The sequence below is a fragment of the Helianthus annuus genome, chromosome 16, assembly GCF_002127325.2.
Source record: "Helianthus annuus cultivar XRQ/B chromosome 16, HanXRQr2.0-SUNRISE, whole genome shotgun sequence".
NCBI lineage: Eukaryota > Viridiplantae > Streptophyta > Magnoliopsida > Asterales > Asteraceae > Helianthus > Helianthus annuus.
The window spans coordinates 52902938-52909524 of record NC_035448.2 but is presented as its reverse complement, the minus strand read 5'-3'; the positions used below and the strand labels follow the sequence as shown (position 1 = coordinate 52909524).

At 31.7% G+C, this 6587-nt stretch overlaps 1 long non-coding RNA gene across 1 annotated transcript; it reads right to left on the bottom strand.

Annotated features, from left to right (window-relative positions):
- Window positions 1-777: 777 nt before the first annotated feature.
- On the bottom strand, window positions 778-4340 carry LOC110917077. Its single transcript, XR_002580303.2, has 3 exons — window positions 4035-4340; window positions 1690-1757; window positions 778-1038 (listed from the first exon to the last, which is right to left on the bottom strand). It is a non-coding gene; the product is annotated as an uncharacterized LOC110917077 (long non-coding RNA).
- Between the last annotated feature and the right edge of the window lie 2247 nt (window positions 4341-6587).

The following is a 6587-nucleotide window of genomic DNA, read 5'->3' as shown; positions in this document are numbered from 1 at the left end:
TTTCAATTGAAATGTCTGCCTCTTGATATGGTGCCCCTGTGCTTACAACTTGATCCTTTTGTGAGGATTCAAGAAGAGTTTGGATGGGTGGAGATCTTTCCATCTGTTGTGAGGAACTAGCAACAGTGGTTTCTAGTGGCTTTTGTTTTGCAAAAAGGTTATCCTCTAGGATCTCATCTTCCAGATATGCCCTTTTATTTTGCTTCTGTTTGGTGGGCTTTTGGATGTGGGGGGTTTCTATTTAGATTTTTCTTGTGTGGGTTTCATAACACCGGTTGTGGTGTCATGATCACCAGGGGCAGTGGGCTCAGCAACAAAGGTTTGAGCAACAGATGTGGACTCGTCTAAAACAGGCTTGATATGCTCTAAATTATACATATTTTTATATAAATATTCCCCTACTTTTAAGTACCTTTAGGGTGGTTTTTGTTAAATATTACTCTTAAGTGGTTCATATTTGCATTTTAAAGATTTCAAGAGACCTTGAGCTAAAAGATTAATTTATACAAGAAAATTAATAAATGCAATACACTTTGTAATAAAAGAAAATTATAAGTAAAAACTCTAGTGATCATGGGTAAAGAAAAACATAAAAAAGGTTTAAAGAATATTGAATGTAATTGATGGCCATTAAATGATGAACTAAAGATATTTTATTTTCATATGTCCATGTAGGTCTCGAGGTTCAATATAAAGTGTCACACCCGCTCGTAGCGGAAGCGCGAGGTGTGATCTGATCGGTTCTCATTGCATAACAATATAAGTGAACATACTAAATGAATAAAACAAGCTTCAATGCCATTGCCATAACCATTTCAAAAGATGCGCAACATTCGTTAAGTGTATTGATTACAAACCATCAAATGAAAATAAGTTGTCATAGTTTCATACATCAAAATGCAAATTCTAAAATATTAAGCCTTTGACCACTATATTACCGCAAAGAGGCAGTATATAATAGGCAGACCCTTCAAAAGGTGGCATGGAGTCTTGATACTTGTTTTCTTGTCTGAAATCCCGACATGGTCCACTAATTCCCTGAAATATATGTTAAGTTGAAAACATCAACAAAAGTTGGCGAGTTCATGCAGTTTAGTTCTATAAGATGCATCTGTAAAATATGAGTTGTATAAAATGTATCTGTAAAATGTGAGTTGTATAAGATGAATCTGTAAAATGTGAGTTGTATAAAATGTATGTGTAAAATGTGAGTTGTATAAAATGTATCTGTAAAATGTGAGCTGTATATGATGAATCTGTAAAATGTGAGCTGTATATGATGAATCTGTAAAATGTGAGTTATATAAGATAAAAACCAGTATGTAAAGATGTAGTATGTAAAACGTCAATGAAATCGTTGATCATTAATGTTTTGCAAGGACATTAATATGTGTGACGAAGTAGGAAGCAATCCAAACCTAGACGATTTTGTGTCGACTATCCTCGACTGGGACACAAACGCACTCTTCTGTATGGGTCAACGACCAAGAGTGGGGCTCGCCAAAACCCATTAGATCTAACCCTTTGTACCTAGGTCCAAACTGGATTAATGGTGCTTAGTTGTATAACCCTATTCGCACATGATCTAAGGTGTTTCATTCCTTGACTTATCATACTTTTGAATATGTATTTTCCCTGATAGTTGTAAAGTTGAAAAGCATTCAAAATGAAGAGGGGACAAGAACTCACAGAATTGCGTTCCGTAAACTGTATATAACTATAACCTCACGTGCAGTTGCCTTGAATTGTATCTCGACCTACAAAGGTCCTAGATTTGTTAGACACTTCGGTCTTTGTATTGACTCATGTACAAGTCTTCTATCTTAAATATGTATTAAGACTTGTATGGAATTGTTATTCATTGAATTGTGTATTAGATGTATAAATTGATACACTGTTCAATATATATATATATATACATATATATTCTTGTATTTTGTGAGTTGTATTATCGGATCAAGTCTTCTTGACTTCGTGTTTGGTATGAATAAATTGTATATGTATACTTCTTGACTTCGTGTCTCGTATGAATAAACTGCATGTGTATGCATGTGTCTCGTATGAGTAAACTGTATGTGTATGAATGTGTCTCGTATGAGTAAACTGTATGTGTATGAATAATTCCCATGTATGGGCATACTTGTATTATGAGTACTTGTAAACATATCTATGTATCTTTGATTAAGTACCATACTTGTATAATTGTATTTTCACCAAGTGTTGGTGATGTAAGTGAGTATATAATTGTACGCATAGGAATACGTATATCCTTGTATCCATTATACGCTATCTTGTATTCTTAAAATAAATATATTTTAAGATATGTTTATATCAATATATATCACTTATGCTTGGTAAAGGTATGTATAATGTTTATCTTAAAAATAATCTATTTTTAAGATTAGTTCGTGGAAAATATATAATTTTAGTTTTCCACCAAAATAATATATTTTTAAATGTTATGAAATATATATATATATATATATATAGGGGATGGTTCAAATGAAAACCACTTTTATTGTGAAAACTCGAAAACTAACTAAAAAAAGCCTAAAAAACACACAAAAAAATTTTTTTTTTCAATTTTTTTATAAAAATCGCTAGTTTTTATATATAAAAAAAACTTTTTTTCAAAAAAAAAAAAAAAATTTTGTGTAGTGCACATGTGTAATAATACACATGTGTAGTACACATACATATGTGCAGTATTACACATGTGCACTACACAAATTTTTTTTTTTTTTTGAAAATTTTTTTTTATATTAAAAAACCTGCGAAATTTTGATTGCAAAAAAAAAAAATTAAAAAAAAAATTTTTGTATGTTTTTTTGGCTTTTTTTAATTAGTTTTCGAGTTTTCACAATAACTAGTGGTTTTCATTTGAACCTTCCCCTATATATATATATATATATATATATATATATATCCTATATACTTCAAAATAATACCTTTTTATGATAGACCAAATGTAATATATCTTGTATACTTGTAAAATATATTTGGTCACTTATTCGGTTTTGAAAATATAATTTACTAAGCTTTGATATATTATATTCTGTAGTCCGAAATACTTATATAGTCCGTTTAATTGTCCAAATGTCTGATTTGTCCATAAGTTGTATCCAAGTGTCCGAATCGTTTAAAGGTTGTATTCAAGTTGTGTATATATGTATTCTCGTAAGTCTTTAGTTGTAAGTATGTCTTGTATTTATTTGTATCATTGTTATCAAGTCCCTAACTTTTGTATATAACTAATACAAATAATAAACACATAGCACATACTTGATATGTTTACTAAATATATATTTTACCAAAATATACATTTATGTCAATTTTTATGTTTAGAAAGACCAACTTTCTAATCTTGTAAAGACTTTGTTAAAAATGATAATCTTTCTAACAAATGATTTCTATGAAAAATTGGCCATAGTTCCTTTGAAATATGAACTTTGCCATGTTATCAAAACATATCATTTTCTTTTAGAAATCAACAACAATTTACTCATATCATTTCTAAACAAAAACACATGACATTTATAACATACTTTTAACAAGATGAACTCATAAACATGTAGGGTTTTAGTATGATCTTCACATATGTTTGTTTGCTCAAAAATCATACTTTACTTCTAGTTTTGCCAAACTTTTATAGAAAACCCATCTTGTATGTTTACTTTTATAAATCTTTCAAAAGCATTATTTTTAGTGAAAAGCTTTATATACTTTTACAACATCAAATATTATATTCACCCATTAAACATCAAGTTTAACATAACCCTTTTAATACTTTCATGTATACTTGTTAGATTATGTTTTTAAACATCATCTAACAAGTTTTCATATGATGTTCATCATAACTAGATCAAATAAGCAAGTAACAAGCTTCAAATCACAACATAAACAATCTTAGATATTATGATTTTTAGTTTGCTTTTAGATATTTTCATCTTATTCTTTCATGAATCTTTTAGATATAACTTGTTCATAAGCAATATATACACAAACAAGTATGGAAAAAAGATTAGAATGCTCACTTCTAGCTCTTGTGGCTAAGGATGATCTTGATGAAAATAATGAGCAAAGAAGATGATGATCTTGATGGTTGAAAGCCCTAAGATGGATGAAATTGCTTGCTTCAACTTGTAGGTGTCTTAGATCTTCTCAAGTTCCTTGGAAATGCATCTTGTTCATCAAAAAGTGGCTTGAAAATGAAGATGGTTTTTGGGTGTTCTTGGCCGAAAATGGAGGTGAAGGTGGGAGGATTTGTGTGTGTAATTTAAGGTGTAAAGTATGATGAAAATGGTTAGTAAAAGTAAGTTTACAAAACTTTTAATCATCTATCAAATTCACCGCTTGCATAATTGTGAAAAATATCTAGATATTTCAACATAGATATTTCAACAACTTGTTCAAGATGTGGGTCCCACATGGGGGCGGCCCACATAAGGGGGGGGGGGTCTTGTTTGGTGAATTGTTTATAAGTGTTTAAAGTGTTATAATTTTTAGCAAAGGTTTTAGGTGTTTAGATGTTTAGGGATTTCCAATGTTTTAAGATGTTTAGATGTCATAACAAGCTTTAAAATGCCCAAAATAATGTTAGCTAGTTAATAAAAAAAGTTTAGATAGTGTTCGGATATTCGTTTGGCGTTGGTCCCGTTAGTCGATAGTTGAAAGTTTAGCTTGTGTAAGTTGTGGGGAATGATATAGTTATTGGTTTAAGTGATACCCCAATGTATTCTCATATTAATTTTGAGTTAAACAACACTTTTACATATTGCATAAAAATTACAACGCTGAATTCTGCTGATTTTCTGCAGAAAGTGCTGAATTTTGTGACTTATAGTGCTTTTCGGGCAATTTTTACTGTTTGTCGGACTTCGGGAAGGTATCAAACCAAACCCTTGCATTCCCAATTAGAGTTTAATGTATATTTGATGTTGGACTCTCGTCTAAGTCCTAAATATGTCATTAAGCTGGTTTCTGCGGATCTTGCGTTTCTATCAGCACAATAGTCTACTAGGTACTATACTAGTTGTTTCAATGCATTGTTTAAACTGTTTCAGATGTAACCAATAAAAATGAATAATGTGCATCATAAATGTGTATTCCATGAGTATTCTAAGTGTATGTCATGAAATCATGCAGTTCTGATGTTCAAAACACATAACTGTATAGCGTAAATGATCAATTTAAATGTACGAAAATTACCAGAAAGTGGCAATTGTCACATAAAGGGGGTTGGCTTCACAAATTAAGGATCTGTAGGGACCTAGCGCATTATGTTGTTTCGTAGTCCGCATGAAAGTCCAAATCTTCAGACATTGGTAGTTGACTTTAGAGGAATATATATCTACTACCACAATATTCAACAGGAATTAAATAAAAGGGGTGAAGTCCAAATGAGTTTAAAAAAAAGAGGGCCCACCAAGTTGACTCTAAAAACCTACTAGGGTTTTGAAAAAAAAATGTAAAAAGGAAAGAAGCATGGACGAAGAGGAGGATATACAACAATTAAGAAGAAAATAGTTTGACGGTTGCGCAAGAAACAAGAAGAAAGAAAATAATACAAGGGGATATATTATTTATTTTGAATATATTAGTTCGCAACCCGGGTAGATTTAAACATTAAACTTTGTTCTTTTCATTATTAAACATGATGTATGCGGTTATATTGAACATTATTTATTCGTTTTTATTTACTATGAGTAGCTAAACTTTTTATGGTTGCCTAGGGTTGATGAACTAGATGATTGTTTAATTGATTAACTTTTAGTTTTGAATGAATGTGATGATTTATAAGTTATAATTTCTGAACCCGATTCTAATTATTTGTGTGTTGGTATTGATTGGCTTAATAATATATTTGTTGGTTCCATTGCTCTAGATACTTAGAAATATACTTTAGAGCCGGGAGTCAGTCTAGGTTGTTAATATTTCAGTCTAGGCCTTGAAAGTGAGAAATCTAATACAAGTTTAATAATTATTAAAACCAATTAATTAAATCGCGCAATCTCTTCTAGAGGTGAGAAATCTAATCTAGAATTGCTAGGTTATTAGCTGGGCGTTGTTTGGCAGTTTGGGTGGCCGATAACTCAGGTTCATCTGTTTATTCGCGTTTAGAGTTTTCTAGGGTCTCGATGTTCTTAGTTATTTCTGCTTCATAATTTGAGGGTTTTAGTAAATAAATTACTTTATACCTGATAGTTGTGGGACTTTATAACAATCCTCCTAATTATTTTCGACACCCTAATATATTTTAAATGTCCCTATATGACCTAAAACATACCCCGTATGCGAAAACCGAGCCCAAAATATAATATATAATTAAAAAATTAAATAAAAATCAGAAAATACAGTCGCTCGCGGGCTGCGTAGCCTTTGGCTACGTCTTACGCGGGGCAGGGACAACCAGTCACTAGGGCTGTACCCGGTTGTGCCACGTGTCGTGCAAAGTGTCGAGGCTACAAGTGCTGACTAGTCATAGCTAGGCCCTACAGACCTATGTCGCGGGCCGCGTAAGCTTTGGGTATGATCTACGCGGGGCGCGACAGACCCCCTGAACAACCCTATAAATAGATGCAATCGCC